The sequence below is a fragment of the Dendrobates tinctorius genome, unplaced genomic scaffold (assembly GCF_039654945.1).
Source record: "Dendrobates tinctorius isolate UK_male_01 unplaced genomic scaffold, ASM3965494v1 ptg000162l, whole genome shotgun sequence".
NCBI lineage: Eukaryota > Metazoa > Chordata > Amphibia > Anura > Dendrobatidae > Dendrobates > Dendrobates tinctorius.
The window spans coordinates 53317365-53339745 of record NW_027361829.1 but is presented as its reverse complement, the minus strand read 5'-3'; the positions used below and the strand labels follow the sequence as shown (position 1 = coordinate 53339745).

Here is a 22381-nt window from a genome sequence, read left to right as displayed (position 1 = left end):
AGCTATCCACAGTATAGCAGGGGCCTTCATAGCAGGAACTTCTCTGCTCTCAACTATAGTCCAATGGCGCCTTCGCCGCAGCCCCTTTTTTTGCCACCACCCCAATTTGGGTTACCGTCCCCTTTTGAGACTCCACACCCTTTTGGGCAACTACTCCATTGTGGGATACCATCCCCTTTTTGGCAATCATCCCTGTATGGGTTACCACCCCCTTTTGGGCAATATATATATATATATATATATATATATATATATATATATATACACACACACACCTGCATTTTCCTAGTGCGCCTTTCAACGATTAAATATAAAATTATTCTTGGGCTGCCCTTTTATCTCGATTTACTAATTCCCACGTCCGTGCGCTCAGTTGGTTATGTTATACACTTCCCTCTGGGTTGGCTTCTCACCCAATATAAGCCTGGTGTCTCACGGGGCTTGTATGACGAACGAGGAATTGGTGGCAGCATACCATACTGAGTTAGTGAGGAACTCTGACTAACTAAGACGGCCGGGAGGTTTATATATATCCCTAGCCTGGACTGGTGATATATATCCCCCTCACTGGGAGCTCCTCAATAACTTGTACCTATAAGGGAAGCCTTTCCGGCAACTATTTGCCCTAGGTGCAGTTCCCTGACTGACCTGGGGCAAGTGGTGGCACCAGAGAGCCGATCCCTGCTGGGTCCTTCTCTCTCCTCCCCAGAGGTGAGTGAAGTTGACCCACCCCTTCTCCTGTGCAATCCGTCACAGGGGCATATATAACAGGATGAAGGGCATATACAAGGAAGGGGGAGCATATACCAGGATGAAGAGCATATACCAGGATGGGGGCATATACATGGCTTGGGGGAGCATATAAAAGGATGGGGGATCATATACCAGGGTGAAGGGCATTTACCAGGATGAGGAAGCATAAATACCAGCATTGTATCTTAATTATTCAGATGTATATTTTTAGCAAACCAAAAAGAAAAGGCTGTTATCTGTAGTTTATTGATTTTTAAAAAAGGGGAGGAAAATCTATGCAAATAGATTAAATAATCAAGTAATTCTACTTGATCTCATCTCCAATCTCACCCTTTATGTAAATACTGAATGAAGGACACTTATTAAGTTACATGCCTCAGTATAGACTGACAGAGACAGAGAGATAGACAGCCAGAGATTCTGCCAAGACATCCAAACATTCAGGGGATCCTACAGGACTGCTACCAATTCATCATGGCTCCATCACGAGGGACACAAACAACCTAGGGGTTTTTGGACCTGATTGGAAGAATACAAATCTGCTCCATTGACCATCGCTGAACCATGGATATGTTTGGAGAAAGTGAGGATTGGGACCCACCGGTCGCCTGGCTCCATGGAAGTGTTCGGAGAAGCCAAGTTGTGACCCTAGGGTCTACTGGCCTTGTACCTGGACTGTCATCTACCTACGCTTGTCAATACCTCCTCTCTGTGTGCATGCCACAGGTGGGGTAACCAACCCTGGGAGCTCTGAAGTAACAACTGCCATTATCCCAGCGAGTCAGTGGAAGGGTGAGACTCTAATGTGCACCATCTTGGTGTTTTTTGCTGAACCTTTTCTATGTGTTGCCACACTGTTTTATCCTCACCCTATGTTGTCTGAGTAGCTTTATGCCCACGTTAAAGGGAGAACAGGTGTTTGGCGGGACGATCCCTGGTCCATGCAGTTGCAGCTACAAAGGGCATATACCAGTATGAAGGGCATATACAAGGACGAAGGGCATATATCAGGATGGGGGAACATATATACCAGGATGAATAGAGTGTACCAGGATGAAAGGTATATCCCAGGATGGTGGGCAAGTACAAGGATGGGTTTACATATATACGAAGATGAAGCGTATCTACCAGGATGGGGGAGCATATCTAAGGATGGGGAAGCATATACAAGAATGGGGGAGCATATACAAGCATGGGGCATATACATTGATTAGAGGAGCATATACAAGAATGAGGGAGCATATACTAGGATGGGGTGACACATACAAGAATGGGGGAGCATATACCAGGATAAGGGAGCATATACAAAGATGAGGCATATACATGGTTTGGGGGAGCATATACAAAGATGGTGGAGCATATACAAGGATGGGGGAGCATATACTATGATAGGGGCATTTTCATGGATTGGCAGGCATATGCATGGATTGGGGGAACATATACCAGGATAGGGTGAGTGTACACCAGGATGGGGAGGAAAGCATATACCAGGATGGGAGGGAGAAAATAGCAAGACGGGGGAGAGCATGTAGCAGGATGGGGGAGCATATACCAAGATGGCAGCACATACACCAGAATGGGAATGCATATAGCAGGATGGGGGGCATATACAAAGATGAGGGGCTTATACAAGGATTGAGGGCACAACAAGGATGAGGGGCATATACCAGAATGAACGTCATATACCAGGATGAGGAGAGCATATACCAGGATAGGATGCACATTTCTTTATATCTGCAGTCTGGTACCCCTGCTCCTGTCTGTGGCTGCACTTCATTGCCCCATGTACCTTCTGCTGCCCCCTCCTGCTCTCTTCTACCCCCACCTGCTCTATGCATGAGTTGTTTTTCCTAAACTAAAATCTCAGTATTCAGGTTAAATTGTCATGATTGCACTTTGTAATAAATAAGTGGGTTTTAGGATGCAGTTTGGGCACTCGATCTCTAAAAGGTTCGCCATCACTGGTCTAGGCTATTCAGTTTCATATGAGACATTGTGGTGAGGGGTTGTGTGCCATTATATATAGTGAAACATACTCCAAAAGTCTGTTTACAAGGCGTTAGCGGAATTAATTTTTTTATTTACCAACTTATTTCCTTTCTATCAGATCATGTGTGTCTCTGTTATTTCTTGTCATAAGTGTGCTAATAGTCTTGATTCCTTTTGTTGTATCTATGGCAGTTTCATTACTCCCAGTCGAAGGATGAACATCAGCACATTTGTCAAGCAAACCGGTTTTTGCATATTTCAAAGTAAAACTTGGTGATCTAGATAAGTCTTGGGCCTCTCACAAGGTGTGCAAGCAGTGTATCAAGAGTTTACGGATGTGGATGAAGGGAGCATGTGATAAGTTACTATTTGGTATACTTATGGTATGGCAAGACCCACAAGATCATTCCAGTGATTTTTACTTTTGTAAAAGTGAAAACTTTGGGATATAACAAGAAAAATAAACATAAAATAGAGTATCCTAGTCTACCATCAGCTATACTTCCAGTGCTTCAAACTGAAATCCACTGCCAGCTTTCCTTGAACTACCCTTTTTTCAAGAACAGCATTATGGCAAAGAATAAAGCGACAGCAATGATGAAGATTTTGAAATTGAAGAGGTCTCAGTTTGTGAGGGATTTGACTTAACTAGCATCAAGACTTGTTAAAAAAAAAAGAGCAAAAGTATCCTACTTTCGATCCAAAAAAAGTGTATTTCTGCAATACTTCAGAGGTGAAAGTGGCATTTTGTGTTCCTATAACATACATGATTTAATTGTGGAATTGGGAATTCCAATCCATAACTCAAATGAACAGCAACTGTACAATAGCTCAAGGCTTAAAATGTGTCCTCCACAATGGCAATTTACTATCTTTACTATCTCTGGTGCAGTCTCTATTGGCTATTCAGTTTCTCTTTATGAAGAATACAGAGACATAAATAAAGTCATTGAGTTGTTGCAATATCACAAACACAATTGGATCATCTGTGTTGACCTTAAAATGGTATGCTTACTTCTTGGTCAGCAACACAGATACACCAAGTAGCATTGGGTAGAGAGGAAATGTCCTTCAACATCTGACCTCAAAATTGCTGATCCAAACATTCTACATGAGCCGCTTGTTTACAGAAAGAACATTATATTCGCACCTCTGCATATGAAACTGGGTCTCATGAAGCAATTTGTTAAAACTTTGCCAAGTAAAAGGGCATTTCTAAGCCTGTCATTTGAAACGAAAAAAAAAGTGTGTTTGATGATCCACACACTCAGCAGCTCAATAAAGATAAACATTTCATTGGGACAATGTCAGAACCCCAAATGAATACTTGGTTATCATTAGAGTTGAGCGAATATCTTCGGATCCCCGCTTATTCAGCAAGCTATGGCGCTTGCCGTATAAGCTACAGTGGGAACCCAGCTTCCTGGATCCTGCTGATTGCCACTGCAGCTGCATATGTCACGGCTGTGTCACTGTCACAGCACACAAACAAAAAAGGAAGCACACTGTAGCGCCATAGCATGCAAACACGAAATATGAAAAATGAATTGCATTAGAAATATGAAAATTTGAGAAAGCTTAGAGCATAAAATGGTCAATTTATGTGTACCTGGAAGCCACGTGCATGGAGAGACTGTGTGATTTTTTTCAACAATGGTATCTTCCTTGGTTATCTCCCATGAAGTCCACTTTGGCTCATACAACGACGGATGGTGCGATTTGACACTGATGTTCCTTGAGCTTGAAGCTCACCTTTGAGCTGTTTAGTTTTTCTGGGCTCTTTTGTTACCATTTGTATTATCCATCTGTAGGTACATGTGCCGCCGGGGGGTGGTCCCTTTTACCCGCCGCGAACAGACTTGAGACAGAAACTGGGGTGCATGCAACAGGTCCTCTATATTCGCCATCCTCACGACGACCGCAACACCACACAGCAGCGGCACGACAAACCCCGCACCCAGACCCGGGTACCTTTCACTTTCTTCTTTTTCCTGATCGACGTCCCTCGAGGCTCTTTCACTGTGGCTGCCCTAGGCCTACCACCATAGCGCTTTACCCATCCGAGTCTGTCCCTCTCTGGTACCCCTGCCTTCTCTGTCCTACGGCTCTCCTGTCAGGGCCACCCCCCTGACTGTCTTTCTGCTCAGTCCCTGCCGGAGCGTCTTCTCTGTCTGTCTCCTCCTTTCTCCTCTTCTTCTCCTAAGCTCCTCTCCCTGGACTGGCTTCCTTCTGGAACTAACTAACACTCATTATATCCCTCTCTCTGGGAATTCCCCTCTAGAGCTCCTGTAACTCTGCCCCCAAGACTCTGCGGTTTTGCAGCCTTAAGCTGATGTTAAGCCCTTTCCTCACTGCTCCCTGCTTCCTTCTTGTGGCCAAACTACAGTACTACACCTTCATCTGTTTCTGCTGTCCTTAGTCTCCCCCTAGTGGCCAAACCCAGTACTCCACCATCCCTTACTACCTCCAGCTGTCTCCCACCTTCATATACAGCAGTCCATGTCATGCACATTGTACATTTGCCCTCCTGCTGCAGACAGGTCCACAGGTCAGTCCACTTCCCCTACATCCTTTGACCATTGTTGTCCTCAACAATCTCGTTCCCTTCGTTTTGCTTCAGAAGCTTCCCCACCTTCTTTTTGTCGGACAGGTTGTTGAGCAAGGCCCGTGATATGCAGGGAGCTGAACCAAACTGGGAACAATCATGCACCGAGTAGCTTACGGCTACCCATCGGCACGTACACCACTATGACAGTTCCTTCCTACTGGGATAGGACCATCCGGGTTCCTTGACGGGTGCATTCCTCCCACTTTTCTCACTTCCAGCAACTTAGCGCAATGGCCGAGGACTTTTAACCTTCCAGGTCACAGTTTGCTGCTCTCTTTCCTTTTTTTTTGGAGCTGAAGAACCGAGGACTTTTAACCTTCTAAGTTACAGTCCGCTTCCCTCTTTCCCTTAGGGGTGTTCGTTGTACTCGGGACCTGATCTATGGACCGCTGTCTGTTTCAATTCCACCTGTTTCCTTGTCTTTTCAAGTTAAATCAGTCATGGTCGGCGTTTTTCTCTTCTACCTAGTACCCGGGACCTGTTGAACATCTCCATTTTTTATGCAGATAACATTCCAAACCAACTACACATATTATACATGGTTCCAACATAGACTACTTTTGACAGGTATAACATTTACCCTGCTTCCTACAATATTCTACTTGAATTATCATACTACACTTAAACTACTCAGCAGTTCCCTAACCTATTTGCTAAAGAACTACTATTGATATGAAGCTATTCACTCTGTCTCCATTATATCTATATCTATAAGTATCATTATGCAACATTACAAACATTGTCAAAAACATCTTTCTTTTTATAAACAACGGTGTGTCCCCTTCCTTTGTGGAATGCACCCCCATACATTCCTGCCATGTCAAAAGGTGGGGTTTCTTACCCCAAGGGGATGCAGAACAGTCCCCCTTGCTGTGCAACGGTGCGTGGTAAGTCCCGGTAGTCCGTTTGCTTCAGCGGTGCTCCAGGATGTCTCTTGATGGCAGCTGCTCTTCGCTGGCAAAGGGAACTCCACAGCCGTGGAGCCCCTGGGATGTCATGACTGTTCCTGGGCCCCGAGTGTTCCCATTGCCCAAGACCCAGGAGTCCATCTCCCTCCTGGGAGATGCATTAAAAGGGGAAGTAGGGGCCAAGGATAGTTCTGCGGCACGCATCCTGCACCGCATCTTCACTTGGGCACCAGGCCCTGACACGAGCCAAAGAGAACTCCGCTGCAGCATCTCCAAATGGCGGAAAAGTCTGGGAGGCATAGGAGTCCTCTGCCACCCCTGCGCGCGGGTCAATACATTCTCTGGAGGGCCCAGTGTCCCCAGGGGATGCCCGGCGGGAGTCCGGCAACAGGGACCCCAGGCCTCATGTCCCGATTGAGGGACAGTGTCGGGGCCCAGCGGTCCACCACAGGTCGTGGCAGAGGTGCGGCAGAGCGGGAAGGCTGGGGCCTGGTGATGCGGACGTCAGATGGCCGCATAGGCCACGGGACCTGGTGACCCGGCCACAGCCGTGATCTGGAATGGGGCCAGAGCAGCTGCGGGCCTTGATGGACAGGCCGCAGCCCCGGTATGGGGCGCTGTTGTGAGTTCATTTTTCCCCTTCACCATTGAGGTCTGATGAACTCCCTCTTCTAGTGAAGGAAGGTAGTGAGACTGATTACAAAGCACCTGAGCAGAATGATGATGACTGGGTGACTGGGATTGCTGACTGGATATTAGGCAGCCGACGCCCTCCTGCCTTGCGGGTGATTACTCTGAGGGATTCTTGGAGACCAGTCTGATTCCTGCTCCTCAAAAGCTAAGTTTTCTGCTCTACTTTTTGCATTTGTGTTTTGGTTTTGTTTTGCCTGGTTTTTCTGGATTTCTGCCTTTCCCTGCTGGGTGAGCTGAATTCCTTTTTGCTCTGTCTTCAGATAATACCTGAGTACTGATATAGTCTTTTTGAAGCCTAGCGTCTTCAGGGCTTTTTTCCCTATCAGTCTGTTGGCTCTTGTTTTTGAGAGGGTTTTGGCGGATTGCAGACAGCAGCTTTTCTATTCTGTCCTATTTAGTTAGCTTGGGCCCCATCATTTTCTCTGCCTATCTTTCTATCTGTGTGAGTGTTTTTTCATCTTGCTTCACTGTCATTATATGTTGGGGGCTGCCTATTGCTTTGGGGTCAGCTCTGGGGCAGTTTAGATTTCCCTTTCTGTCTTTAGGCTATGTAGTTCTCCGGCTGTGATCGAGGGGTCTAGGGCACCGAAGGAACCCCCCACGGCTACTGCTAGTTGTTGTTGTTGTTAGGTTCAGGGGTCTGCAGTCCGATAGCTGCCAACTTCTCTGGTTTTCTGGACTTAGCTAGTATTTCTGTTTTTGCCTCCTACGGTGACTCATTTCAGAACAGAATCACCCGCAATTGTAAAAAAAAAAAAAAAGTGTGTATATTTTTTCCTCTATATCTCTGAGGCCGTAGGGGGAATTTTTTTTCTCTCAATGGAGATAAAGCAATTGTCTGATCGTGTGCAGCAGCTCGCTGCGGAAGTGCAGGGAATTTCCGCCTACCTTGCTCATTCACATGCTGCTGAACCAAAGATCCCTACTCCTGATGTGTTTTTGGGGATCCGTCTAAATTTTTGAATGTCAAAAATAATTGTAAATTATTTTTTTCCTTGAAGCCTAACGCGTCAGGGAGCTCCGCGCAGAAGGTTAAAATTGTCATCTCTTTGCTGCGTGGCGATCCCCAGGATTGGGCGTTTTCTTTGAAACCAGATGATCCTATTCTGACTAATGTGAACGCATTTTTTCAAGCCTTGGGGTTGTTGTATGACGAACCTAATGCTATTGATCAAGCTGAAAAGACCCTGTTGGCATTGAGCCAGGGTCGAGATTCTGCAGAATTGTACTGTCAAAAATTCCGAAAGCGGGCGGTCCTTACTACCTGGAATGATAATGCCTTGGCAGCTCTCTTTCGGAAGGGTTTGTCAGAAGCTGTAAAAGATACTATGGTGGGATTTCCTGTTCCCTCTGGTCTTGACTATTCTATGTCATTAGCCATTCAGGTTGATCGGCGTTTACGTGAACGCAGGACTGCACGAGAGGTGTTGCCACCTGTTGAACAAGTGTCTGAACCTATGCAATGTGATAGAGTTTTGTCCAGGGAGCAACGTCAGGAGTTCAGAAGGCGTAATAAGCTGTGTTTTTTTTTGTGGCGATGCCTCGCATATTATTTCTGTCTGTCCTAAACGAAAGAAACGTTTTGCACACACGTTTTCTGTGGGTGGTGTTCAACCTAAGCTTCTTCTGGCAATTACTCTGATCTGCTCCCTGTCCACATTTTCCGCCAAGGCTTTTGTGGATTCGGGAGCAGCCCTGAATCTAATGGACTTGGATTTTGCTAAACGTTGTGGATTTCTGATGACACCTCTGTGGACGCCTATCCCTTTGAGGGGGATTGATGCTACTCCTTTGACGAAAAATAAACCTCAGTTTTGGACCCAGGTGGTAATGCGGGTCGCCCCAGACCATCAAGAAAATTGCAGATTTTTGGTGTTGCATAATTTGCATGATACCATTGTTCTGGGGTTTCCCTGGTTGCAAATTCATAATCCAGTTTTGGATTGGAAATCTGTGTCTGTGGTGAGTTGGAGTTGTCGGTGTGCCCTTAGTGAGGCTCCGGTTTTTTCCACCTCTCCTCAGTCGCATGATATTCCTGACTATTTGGCGGACTTTTATGATGTATTTAGTGAGAATCAGTCTGCATCTTTGCCTCCTCATAGGAGTTATGACTGTACAATTGAAGTGAGCCCGGGGTGTAAATTTCCTTAGGGTCGGCTCTTCAATTTATCTGTACCCAAGCACGAGGCTATGCGATCCTATATTAAGGAGGCGTTGGAGAAGGGTCATATTAGACCATCCTCTTCACCCTTAGGTGCTGGGTTTTTTTTCGTGGCCAAAAAGGATGGTTCATTAAGGCCTTGTGTTATGAATGAGTCACCGTAGGAGGCAAAAGCAGAAATACAAGCTAAGTCCAGAAAACCAGAGAAGTTGGCAACTATCAGATTGCAGACCCCTGAACCTATCAACAACAACTAGCAGTAGCCGTGGGGGGTTCCTACGATGCCCTAGACCCCTCGATCACAGCCAGAGAAATACATAGGCCTAAAGAAAGAAAGGGGAAATCTAAACTGCCCCAGAGCAGACCCCAAAGCAACAGGCAGCCCCCAACATATGACGGTGAAGCAAGATGAAAATACTAACACAGACAGAAAGATAGACTGAGCAAAGACGGGGCCCCAAAACTACCTAGATAGGAAAGGACAGGAAGGCTGCTGTCTGCAATCTGCCAAAACCCTATTAAAGACATAAGCCAACCAGCTGATATGAAAAAGGCCCTAAAGCAGCTAGGCTTGAAAAACTGAATCAGCACTCAGGTATTTTCAGAAGACAGAGCTAAATGAATTCAGCACACCCCAGCAGGGAATGGCAGAAATCCAGAAAAACAAAGCAAAAACAAAGTCAAAGCACAAAAGCAAAAGGCCGAGCAGCAAACTTAGCTTTGGAGGAGCAGGAATTCAGACTGGTCTCCAAGGATCCCACAGAGAAATCACCTGCTGGGCAGAAGGGCGTCGGCAGCATTATATCCAGTCCGTAACTCCACTCAGCCAGTCACAATCATCAGCCTCAGGTGTTTGACAATCAGGCTCACTACCTTTCTTTACCAGAAGAGGGAGTTCCTCGGGCCTCAGTAATGAAGGGGAAAATGAACTCACAACAGCCTTGTATTGATTATCGTGCCCTCAACAAAATTACTATTAAATATCAGTATCCATTACTCCTGATTTCTGATCTATTCTCCAGAGTTAAAGGTGCTTGCTGGTTTACCAAGCTTGACCTCAGGGGGCGTATAATCTTATCTGCATTAAGCATGGGGATGAATGGAAGACAGCGTTTAATACTCCGGAGGGACATTTTGAGTACCTGGTGATGCCTTTTGGGCTCACTAATGCCCCTTCTGTCTTCCAGTGCTACATGAACGACATTTTCCGAGACTTTGTGGATAAATTTTTGATTATCTATCTGGATGATATTTTTATCTTCTCCAAGGATTGGGATTCTCATGTGGAACATGTTCGGACTGTGTTCCGGATCTTGAGGGAGAATTCCCTGTATGTCAAAGGATCTTAATGCCTTTTTGGAGTACAGAGGATTTCATTTTTGGGATTTATTTTGTCTCCGTCAACTATTGAAATGGACCCGGCCAAGGTACAGGCCATTTATGATTGGGTTCAGCCCACTTCTTTGAAGGCCCTCCAGAAGTTTTTGGGTTTTGCTAATTTTTATCGGAAATTTATAGCAAAATTTTCTAGTATTGCCAAGCCATTGACTAATCTGACTAAAAAGGATGCTGATGTGTTGAATTGGTCTCTGGAGGCTGTTTCTTCCTTTCAGGAGCTGAAGCGAAGATTCACTTCTGCCCCGATTTTGTGGCAACCTGATGTCTCACTCCCGTTCCAGGTAGAAGTGGACGCTTCTGAGATTGGTGCAGGAGCTGTTTTGTCCCAAAAGGATCCTGTAATATCTAAAATGAATCTCTGTACTTTCTTTTCCCGAAAGTTCTCTCCATCTGAACGTAACTATGATGTGGGGAATCGGGAACTGTTAGCCATGAAATGGGCATTTGAGGAGTGGAGACATTGGTTGGATGGAGCTAAACACCAAGTCGTGGTCCTCACTGACCACAAGAATTTGATTTACCTGGAGTCGGCCAAACGCTTGAACCCTAGACAGGCTAGGTGGGCCTTGTTTTTTACAAGTTTTGATTTTGTGGTCTCTTTTCTTCCTGGCACTAAGAATGTCAAGGTAGACGCCCTCTCTAGGAGTTTCTTTGCTGATTCTCCTGTGGTGACCAATCCTGCTACCATCTTAGGCGAAGGGGTAGTTCTTTCTGCCATTTCGCCCGATTTGAGACGTGCTCTGGAAGAGTTCCAGGAGGACAAACCTGAGCATTGTCCCAGTGGAAAGTTGTATGTTCCTGACCAGTGGAAGAAGAGAGTGATGTCTGAAGTTCATTGCGCTGCATTAGCTGGTCATCCAGGTATTTTTGGTACTAGAGATCTGGTGAGTCGGTCTTTTTGGTGGCCCGCCTTGTCTCGTGATGTCAGGAATTTTGTGCAGTCCTGTGGGACTTGCTCCCGGTCTAAACCTTGTTCTCGCTCTAGTGGGTTGTTGATGCCTTTGCCGGTCCCCTGGAGGCCATGGACCCATATTTCAATGGATTTCATCTCTGATATGCCTGTCTCTCAGAGAATGACTGTTATTTGGGTGATTTGTGATAGTTCATCTTGTACCACTCCCTAAGTTGCCATCTTCCTCTGAGTTGGTGCCCCTGTTTTTGCAACAGGTGGTTCGCTTGCACGGGATTCCTGAGAACATTGTATCTGACAGAGGAGTTCAATTTGTGTCTAGATTTTGGAGGACTTTCTGTTCCAAGCTGGGAATTCAGTTGTCCTTCTCCTCTGCTTTTCACCCTCAGACCAATGGGCAGACGGAGAGAACAAACCAGACCTTGGAGTCGTATTTGAGATGTTTTATTTCCGCCGATCAGGATGATTGGGTTTTATTTTTGCCCTTGGCCGAATTTGCTTTAAATAATAGAGCTAGTTCTGCCACTTTGATGTCACCTTTTTTTTGTAACTTTGGGTTTCATCCTCGATTTTCTTCAGGGCAGGTGGAGCCTTCTGCCTGCCCAGGTGTTGACACTGTGGTGGAGAGAATGCACCAGATCTGGGACCAAGTAGTGGATAAGTTATCTCTCTCCCAGGAAAAGGCCCAGCGGTTTTCCAACCGACATAGGACCATTGGTCCCCAGTTTAAGGTTGGTGATATGGTTTGGTTATCATCAAAAAATATCGCTATGAAGGTGGCTTCTCCTAAATTTAAGCCTAGATTTATTGGACCTTACAAGATTTTGGAGATTATTAATCCGGTCTCTTTTCATTTGGCTCTTCCTGTCACATTTAAAATCCATAATGTGTTTCATAAGTCCTTGTTGAAGAGGTTTGTTGAACCAGTTGTTCCTGGAGTGGCACCTCCGGACCCTGTATTAGTTGAAGGTAACATGGAATATGAGGTAGAGAAGATACTGGATTCCCGTCTGGCTAGACGGAGACTCCAGTATTTGGTTAAGTGGAAGGGTTATGGTCAGGAGGATAATTCCTGGGTCTCTGCCTCTGATATTCATGCCAAAAGATTGATGCGTGCCTTCCATCGGGCTCACCCTGATCACCCTGGTGGCATGGATGAGGGTTCGGTGACCCCTCCTCAAGGGGAAGGTACTGTTGTGAGTTCATTTTCCCCTTCACCATTGAGGTCTGATGAACTCCCTTTTCTGGTGAAGGAAGGTAGTGAGGCTGATTACAAAGCACCTGAGCAGAATGATGATGACTGGGTGACTGGGATTGCTGACTGGATATAAGGCAGCCGACGCCCTTCTGCCTTGCGGGTGATTACTCTGAGGGATTCTTGGAGACCAGTCTGATTCCTGCTCCTCAAAAGCTAAGTTTTCTGCTCTACTTTTTGCATTTGTGTTTTGGTTTTGTTTTGCCTGGTTTTTCTGGATTTCTGCCTTTCCCTGCTGGGTGAGCTGAATTCCTTTTTGCTCTGTCTTCAGATAATACCTGAGTACTGATATAGTCTCTTTGAAGCCTAGCGTCTTCAGGGCTTTTTTCCCTATCAGTCTGTTGGCTCTTGTTTTTGAGAGGGTTTTGGCGGATTGCAGACAGCAGCTTTTCTATTCTGTCCTATTTAGTTAGCTTGGGCCCCATCATTTGCTCAGCCTATCTTTCTATCTGTGTGAGTGTTTTTTCATCTTGCTTCACCGTCATTATATGTTGGGGGCTGCCTATTGCTTTGGGGTCTGCTCTGGGGCAGTTTAGATTTCCCTTTCTGTCTTTAGGCTATGTAGTTCTCCGGCTGTGATCGAGGGGTCTAGGGCACCGTAGGAACCCCCCACGGCTACTGCTAGTTGTTGTTGTTAGGTTCAGGGGTCTGCAATCCGATAGCTGCCAACTTCTCTGGTTTTCTGGACTTAGCTAGTATTTCTGTTTTTGCCTCCTACGGTGACTCATTCATAACAAGGCGTGGCAGAGGTGGCCCTCGGTCTCAGGATACAGTCCGCGGACCCGCTCCACACCGGAGATGCGGGACGAGGCGATGTTGGGCAGGGAGGCTCGGGGTCGATGGTGTCGTCAGGGATCGGCCCTGCATGGGCCGCAGATCCATTGGGAGCTGGGAATGTGGGATGAGAGGAGGCTAGGCGGTGAGGTTGAGGGCCGGTGTCTGGGCCCTTGGACCTGTCTTGTGCACGGGGCGTGAACTGCCTACGTTGCTGCCGGCTGGGCCGGGGGAAGGCTCACCTTCCCCTGCACCGCAGCTCCCGACGGGCCATCCTGCAGCTCCTCTAGCAGCTGATGTTCTTCACCCCGCCATCTGGCAGGGCAAGTCTCCAGGCCCATTGGTTCTGCTGGGAAAGTCGGCAACAGTTCCTCCGGCGTCTGCTCTGACACAGCCTGGGCCGCGGGTGAGCGGTCCTCCGTTTTCTCCTCCTGCTTCAGCTCCGCGGGTCCAGCTGTCGGGGACTCCATCTGCTTCAGATCTCCAGGACGGGTGAGTGCTTGATGCACTGGCAACTGCTCCCAGCTCTCACTGTAGTCCTTTAACGTGGGAGGGTACCCAGCTTTCCCAGCAGTGTTCCAGGGGCGAGCTCGGCTTAGCTGCCCCTGACAGTCCAATTTAGCAGCAAGCTCCTGCCATTCTTTCAGGCACTTGTATGCCACAGCCATCCTGCAAAGTTCTTTCCGCTCCGGATCCACCTGATGAAAACCAGCAGTCCTGAACACAGTCCAATTTTGTAATCGACAGAGGGAAATCTCCAACCCGTTCAGCTTGGGTCCTTTGGATCTTCGGCGCAAGCTTACCGCTGAAGGTGGTGTATTGGCGGTGATGATCCTGACGACTACTCCAAATGTAGGTACATGTGCTGACCGGGGGTGGTCCCTTTTACCCGACACGAACAGACTTGGGACAGAAACTGGGGTGCGTTCAACAGGTCCTCTTTATTGGCCATCCTCACAACGACCGCAGCACCACACAGCAGCTGCACGACAAACCCCGCACCCAGGCCCGGGTACCTTTTACCTGCTTCCTTTTCCTGATCGACGTCCCTTGTGGCTCTTTCACTGTGGCTGCCCTAGGCCTACCACCACAGTGCTTCACCCGTCCGAGTCCGTCCATCTCTGGTACCCTCGGCCTTCTCTGTCCTGCGGCTCTCCTGTCAGGGTCACCCCCCTGACTGTCTTCCTTCTCAGTCCCTGCTGGAGCTTCTTCTCTGTCTGTCTCCTCCTTTCTCCTCTTCTTCTCCTAAGCTCCTCTCCCTGGACTGGCTTCCTTCCGGAACTCTCTACCCCTTCTTATATCCCTCACTCTGGGAATTCCCCTCTAGAGCTCCTGTAACTCCACCCCCATGATTCTGCAGTTTTGCAGCATTAAGATGATGTTAAGCCCTTTCCTCACTGCTCCCTGCTTCCATCTTGTGGCCAAACTACAGTACTACACCTTCTTCTGTTTCTGCTGTCCTTGGTCTCCCCCTAGTGGCCAAACCCAGTACTCCACCATCCCTTACTACCTTCAGCTGTCTCCCACCTTCATATACAGCAGTCCATGTCAAGCACATTGTACATTTGCCCTCCTCCTGCAGACAGGTCCACAGGTCAGTCCACTTCCCCTACATATCTCTTTGATTTGTCATCAATTTTCCTCCTGCAGCCACGTCCAGGGAAGTTGGCTACAGTACTTATTTCAGCTCTGCACAGCCTCACTGGCTGCCTAGAGATGAACTAATGACTGTGGGAAACTTTCTGACTTTTTTCCCATGCTCATTGGTTCACTTCAGGTTAGCAATTGAATTAGCGGCTATTCTACTATGTAAAAATCTATGAAATATATATATATATATATATATATATATATATATATATATACACATACACACTGTATATATGTGTCTCAATGACATGTATAAATACATATATGTATTCTATGTGTATATATCTATTCTTTCGTTTTTGTGTTTTAACCTGCCATAGGGATCCATTATATGTACATTTTGCAAGCCTCCGACAAAATATCTCCAGACAGATGCCATACGGATGCTTAGATGCGAATTAAATTGGATCATCGCAGGAAATTTGGATGACAGATGGATCACTGGTCAGGAAACATTTGTGTGATTTCGAACCGTAAAAATCGGACTGATTTTTTTATCGTTGTGTGTGACTCCGGCCTAATATGTGCAACTGTAGTCACAGGAAAATCACGCTGCTTGGAGATGGTCTTATAACTTTTACCTTAAACATTTTGTCTATAATTTTCTTTCTAATCTCCTGAGACAACTCTTTCCTTTGCTTCCTCTGGTCCATGTTGAGTGTGATACACACCATGTCACCAAACAGCACAGTGAGTATCTGTAGCCCTCTATACAGGCCCACTCACTGATTCCAAGATTGCAGACACACCATGATTTAACATGTCCCTTGTGTTACATTATTTTCAGGGGTACCATCATTTCATTATTTTCAGGGGTACCATCATTTCATTATTTTCAGGGGTACCATCATTTCTGTCCAGGCCTATTTCATGAGTTTTATTTTTTTTTAAATTCTGTGGAAGCATGGTTGAAAAACAATGTCTGACTTTCATTTGTTCATTTTCATAGATTTTTTTATTTTTTATTGCTTTTGTCAGATTCAAGTTATTTCTGTTACCATTGTGTGTTTTTCTGTCATTACACGAGGGGTACCAACAATTTTGACCATGTGTGTATGATGACAGACTATTGTTGGAGTATCAGGTGAGATTGTCCACAGATTTAACACTCTAGGAAAAATTACCTTATTTTTACCTTAACTGCTACCAACATTACTACTTGCACACAATTAATCTTACAGTGGCAACATATAATTTGTATGAGCAAAATAGCTTTAAATAAACATTAGATTCATGTTACTTTTTTGCATTATTTTCAATTGTATGTACATTGTGTATGGTTATGGAGACAAAGAGAGAGTATCTTGTAGCTTAATAAGTTGTTGTGACAGAGAAAAACTGCGGCCACTCTTGGATTCAGAAGCCAAAAGTTAGTCAAAACAAGTGTCATATCTAAATCAACAAAAATTGTGTTCCTCAGTGTATTATTTTTGTGAGTATATGGAGAGACTATAAGGGCTTACAGGGATATTTATTGAGTAGGGGTGCCATTGTCAAATATTTTACGGTGCCAACCTCCGTGGCCAGGTAGGGATTCCCTAGGGTTGTGTCTGGAGCTATATATAGTCCTTTGTTTAACAATGCTTATACTGTATTTATCTTGTGGCATAAATACATATTAGTTGTAGTTCCAATTTTTGCTCCTACTTTTGAGCATTTTTAGTAGTTTTGATTAGAGATGAGCGAATATATTTGGCTCCCTCCTTAATCGGCAAGCTATAGCGCTTACCAAACAAGTTGTCACGGGAATCCGGATTCCTGGATCACTGCTGCTGCATGTGTCGCGGCTGTGTGAGAGTCACAACACATGCATGGAGGATCCTGTTTGTTAAAGATATTCGCTCATGTCTATTTTTGATCAATAAAATTGTTTTAAGGGTTGTTTTTCATAAAGTCAGAGCCACTTAGCTAATTTATTAAGCTCTTTTCCTATTCCAACTATTGATATTTCCAGCATTGTTTAAAGGGTATGGCCAAAAATGATTTATTTGGCTTGTTATATCACCCCAAAATGTTTACATTTTAACCCCTTAATGACCGTTGATACGCCAGTTAAGAGGGCCTTATTCAACAACCCTATTTAATGGCACTGAGAAATAAGGGTATAGCGCCTTCCAAGGTTAGAAAATCAGTGGGGTCTCGGCTGCCGGGATTAGCTGAGACCCTGGAGAACATGATCAGGGTCTTTCTTTACGATCCCCTGTCACGTAATCACCCTTATTCACCGAATAATGGTGATCAAAAAAAAGTCTGATATGCACCTGTGCAGTTGCCATTTTACTTGGGTCCGCTGCACCCTGTTAACGCATTTGTATTGAGGCCTAGTTAGACAGGTAAGCATCTCTGCGTGTTTTTGGCTTTTCAATATATCAGAGAGTAGGAGAACGGTGCAAGATAGAGAATGCAAGTTACCTGTACGTTTGCTTAGTTTTACACTGTCAAAGCAGTCCTATAAATACTTAAATACATGGGAAGAACCATTTAATAATTTGTCAATATAAGGCCGGTTTCACATTTGCATTTCAGGGCGCAGCGACGGCCTGCGCACGGCCGCCGCTAAGCCCCGCCCCCTGCCGTGCCTCTGCCGGTAGCTCCGCCTCCGGGTGCATGACACTGCATGTGTCATGTGTCCCCTATCTTTATCACTGAGGATGCAGGCCATGCGCAGTATGCGTTTGGCGGCCCCTGCGTCCTTTTGACGGTGCGCCGAGTGCAACAGGTTGCGTTTGGTGCTGGTCGGCGCACCGTCAAAAGGACGCAGGCGCCGCCAAAACGCATACTGCGCATGGCCTGCGTCCTCGGTAATAAAGATAGGGGATGCATGATGCAGCGTCATGCGCCCGGAGGCGGAGCTACCGACAGAGGCGTGGCAGGGGCGGGGCTTAGCGGCGGCCGTGCGCAGGCCGTCGCTGCGCCCTGAAACGCAAGTGGTTGGTGAAAAATACTGCATTGCTGTAACATATCGTGCCTAACTATAAAAGCAAAATACTTTCTACCATCACTTTGCTGGAAGAATGTATGTAGTGCAATAATGCATAACATTACATAACATTTGATAAAATATAAAATAAGATGTCATGTAGCATTATGATGACATTTGTTTGGAAATGACAAAACTTTGTAACATTTGCAAGAGGGTAGCACATCGCTTTCCAACCTTCTTATTAGGCATTTAGTCAAAGTCCTAAGAATCCCTGTTATTCATATATTAATAAAACTAGAATCTGCGTCTCCCATGTTTGACATTCATTATTATAGAAGCTACTAAGTCCGCTGCATGCACTATGTTTTTTAAGAGAAATAAAATGTTTGTCTTGGTGATATGCCAAATCTGGGGTCATTCCCAAACTTACACCATCATATCCCTTCCTGACGTTTCTTAGTAACATGCAAAAATAGGAAAAAACATTTCAGCTGTTGGGGTTTCATTGTGGTCACAAGTGACCGCAATATCTGAACAAGAAAAGATTATTCTGAATTAATCATTGAAAATCCATTATCATCAAATAGCCTTGAATGAACACTTATAGTCATACTCAATTTCATTTCTACTTGTGAAGAAACAAAAAAAAAACATATTATATGGAAGGTAGTCATCTTTGGTGAAAAAGTATATGACTGACAACACAATAATCACTACAGTAATGCCAGGCCCTGGTAATGGTGAATAATATCTGCCCCAAAATATCACTTAACTTATATAGATAAATAAGTATGAAATCAGAAAGAAGTTCTAAACATTCAATCTAAAGTGGTCATACATAATAATAATTTAAATCTGTGTATTAATTTAACAATTTAACTTCTGTCTAACATAACATAACTCACTGCTGTGTAGCTGACTCAGACTTCCACCATAGAGTAGCTGAGTGGTACATGTTGGGTTCAGAATGAAAAAGTGCCTTGAATCTAAGGTGCTATGACCTCTTGTTCTAACAATTTTCTTTGTGTTTTCTGATAGCACTCAAGAATACAGGTGAGCGGATCATTTGAAATTTGAATTTGCCGACTTTGCCAAATTTTCCCAGAAAATGTTATTTGAGGAAAGTAAATTATTTTGAATCTTAATATTAGAAAGCTTTTAATACACATGGGTGAGAGGAGAAAGAACCCTGCTTACCATAAGTGCTTACTGTTATAAACATGTCCTAGGTCATGCATTTGCTTTCTTCACCTTGGTCCGCTGTGCTCTGTTGTGCTCCACGTTGGGCTTTGCAGTTTGCCATGATGTGTAACATCATCTCCCTAAGCCTTTTTTAGGCTTTTTTGGATTGCTATTTAACCCTCTCTCATGCGCAGCTGATCTGATAGGCACAGCTCAATTAGTTTTGTTTCTCTCTCCTCTCCAAAGTATCAGAAAATCTCCTCCCCACAGTTATTTCCTGTCTTTACATGCTTTTTAAAACGGGATCTCAAAGTGTTCCGGCAGACCTTCTAGAGAGCCGATCTGACTTTTGTGGCTCCTCAGGCTCACTGCGCCTGAACTCGACTCACATTTGAAGGTTAGTATTTTCTCTTTTTATTCATCACAATTGTTTATTTACCTTGTTTTACGAATGAGTAATGGAAAAGTTTTTGTAAATAAGTAGAGTTTTTTTTAGATAAAAAGTGGGTGGGCTATAAGGCACATTGCGCTCTATCACGTTTTCTCTCTTGCTTCAGATTCTCTACCTAATTGGCCAGTAAAATGTATGATTTCTGTTAGCCCATTCATGTTGAAGAAATGAAGAATCTGCTGTTAAATGATGATGAGGGAAGATTTAGGGGAAAAGATTTACTTTTCATCTCAAGATGAGGTGGAAGAATGTAAAAGTGATTTAGGAACAGAGCACGATGGTGAGGAGACTTACTGTATACAGAGGAACAAGATACAGATAACACCTATTATTTGGTGTTAAAAAAACAAGAGGAGCAAGAAGCCACTTACAGCAATAGCTGAAAAACCAAGCGCTGGCTAATGTCGTCATCTTTGCGATGTTTAACCCCTATAAGACCCTGCCCTTTTTCGTTTTTGCATTTCTGTTTTTGCTCCCCCTCTTCCCAGAGCAATAACTATTTATTTTTCATCAATATGGCCATGTGAGGGCTTGCTTTTTAGCGAGACAAGTTGAACTTTTGAAAGACACCATTGGTTTAACCATATCATGTACTCAAAAATTAGAAAAAAAATCCAAGTGCGGTGAAATTGCAAAAAAAGTGCAATTCCACAACGTTTTTTTTAATTTTTTAACATGTTCACCAAATGCTAAAACTGACCTGCCATTATGATTCTCCAGTTCATTACAAGCTCATAGACACCAAACATGTCTAGGTTCTTTTGATTTAAGTGGAGAAAAAAAATCAAAAATTTGTAAAAAAAAAAAAAATTAAATTTGCACCATTTTCCGAGACCTGTAGCGTCTCCATTATTTGTGATCTCGGGTTGGGTGAGGGCTTATTTCTTGTGTGATGAGCTGACATTTTTAATGATACCATTTTGGTGCAGATATGATCTTTTAATCGCTCGTTATTAGAGTTGAGCGAAACGGGTCGAAAAAATTCAAAAGTCGCCGACTTTTGGCAAAGTCGGGTTTCATGAAACGAAACCCGACCCTAGGATGAGGTCGGCCACGAGGTCGGCGACTTACGCGCCAAAGTCGCGTTTCAAAAGTTTGTTTTGCGCTCTTTTTCAGCCAATCAGGATCCACGGACACTGTGGGCAACGTGATGACATAGGCACGGGTCACCACCATCTTTCAGAAGGGCATGCAAGTGATTGGCTTGCTTTGGTGGGCGTCACAGGGGGTATAAAAGGGCGTGCACGCCGACCGCCATCTTACTTCTGCCGATCTCAGTATAGGGAGAGGTTGCTGCTGATTCTGTAGGGAGAGCGTTAGGCAGGGAAGAAGACCAAAAAACTGCTTCTGCTGCTAGCGATTTGGCCTGCACAACACACCAGTCACTGTGTGTGCAGTGCAAGGGGAGGCTATATAGTGGTGTATCAGTGGTGTTGGTTGTTGGGCTGCCTTCTAAGGCTTCCTGACAGGCTGGCATTGCTGATTAACCACTGCTCCGCAAACTGCTTTTTTAAAAGCAATCCAATCTCCCTTATCCTCTAGTCACTTTGGTCACAGCTGTGCCATCGAGCCTGTCACATAGCGCTCAGATATTCATTGGGCCTCAAACTGCTTTTTTTAAAAGCAATCCCAATTTTTTTTTTTTGTCCTGCTGAGAAGAAAAAAAAACTGCTTCTGCTGCTGATAGCAATTTGGCCTGCACAACACACCAGTCACTGTGTGCAGTGCAAGGGGAGGCTATATAGTGGTGTATCAGTGGTGTTGGTTGTTGGGCTGCCTTTTAAGGCTTCCTGACAGGCTGGCATTGCTGTCTACCCACTGCTCCGCAAACTGCTTTTTTAAAAGCAATCCAATCTCCCTTATCCTCTAGTCACTTAGGTCACAGCTGTGCCATCGAGCTTGTCACATAGCGCTCAGATATTCATTGGGCCTCACACAATCCAAAAGAGTCCAGTGTCCAAAAGTGTGTGCAGAGATTCAAACTCTCACTTATCCTCTAGTCACTTAGGTCACAGCTGTGCCATCGAGCTTGTCACATAGCGCTCAGATATTCATTGTGCCTCACACAATCCAAAAGTGTCCAGTGTCCAAAAGTGTGTGCAGAGATTCAAACTCTCACTTATCCTCTAGTCACTTAGGTCACAGCTGTGCCATCGAGCTTGTCACATAGCGCTCAGATATTCATTGGGCCTCACACAATCCAAAAGAGTCCAGTGTCCAAAAGTGTGTGCAGAGATTCAAACTCTCACTTATCCTCTAGTCACTTAGGTCACAGCTGTGCCATCGAGCTTGTCACATAGCGCTCAGATATTCATTGGGCCTCACACAATCCAAAAGTGTCCAGTGTCCAAAAGTGTGTGCAGAGATTCAAAATCTCACTTATTCTCTAGTCACTTAGGTCACAGCTGTGCCATCGAGCTTGTCACATAGCGCTCAGATATTCATTGGGCCTCACACAATCCAAAAGTGTCCAGTGTCCAAAAGTGTGTGCAGAGATTCAAACTCTCACTTATCCTCTAGTCACTTAGGTCACAGCTGTGCCATCGAGCTTGTCACATAGCGCTCAGATATTCATTGGGCCTCATACAATCCAAAAGTGTCCAGTGTCCAAAAGTGTGTGCAGAGATTCAAACTCTCACTTATCCTCTAGTCACTTAGGTCACAGCTGTGCCATCGAGCTTGTCACATAGCGCTCAGATATTCATTGGGCCTCACACAATCCAAAA

The 22381-nt window shown here is 45.0% G+C and overlaps 1 long non-coding RNA gene across 1 annotated transcript in view; it reads right to left on the bottom strand.

The window, feature by feature from the left end:
- Positions 1–19346, bottom strand: part of LOC141052588 (uncharacterized) — a 30399-nt gene extending 11053 nt beyond the window's left edge. The window contains exon 1 of the long non-coding RNA XR_012220849.1: positions 19220–19346. This is a non-coding gene — a long non-coding RNA (uncharacterized lncRNA). The remainder of the gene's footprint in view (positions 1–19219) is intronic.
- Positions 19347–22381: the final 3035 nt, after the last annotated feature.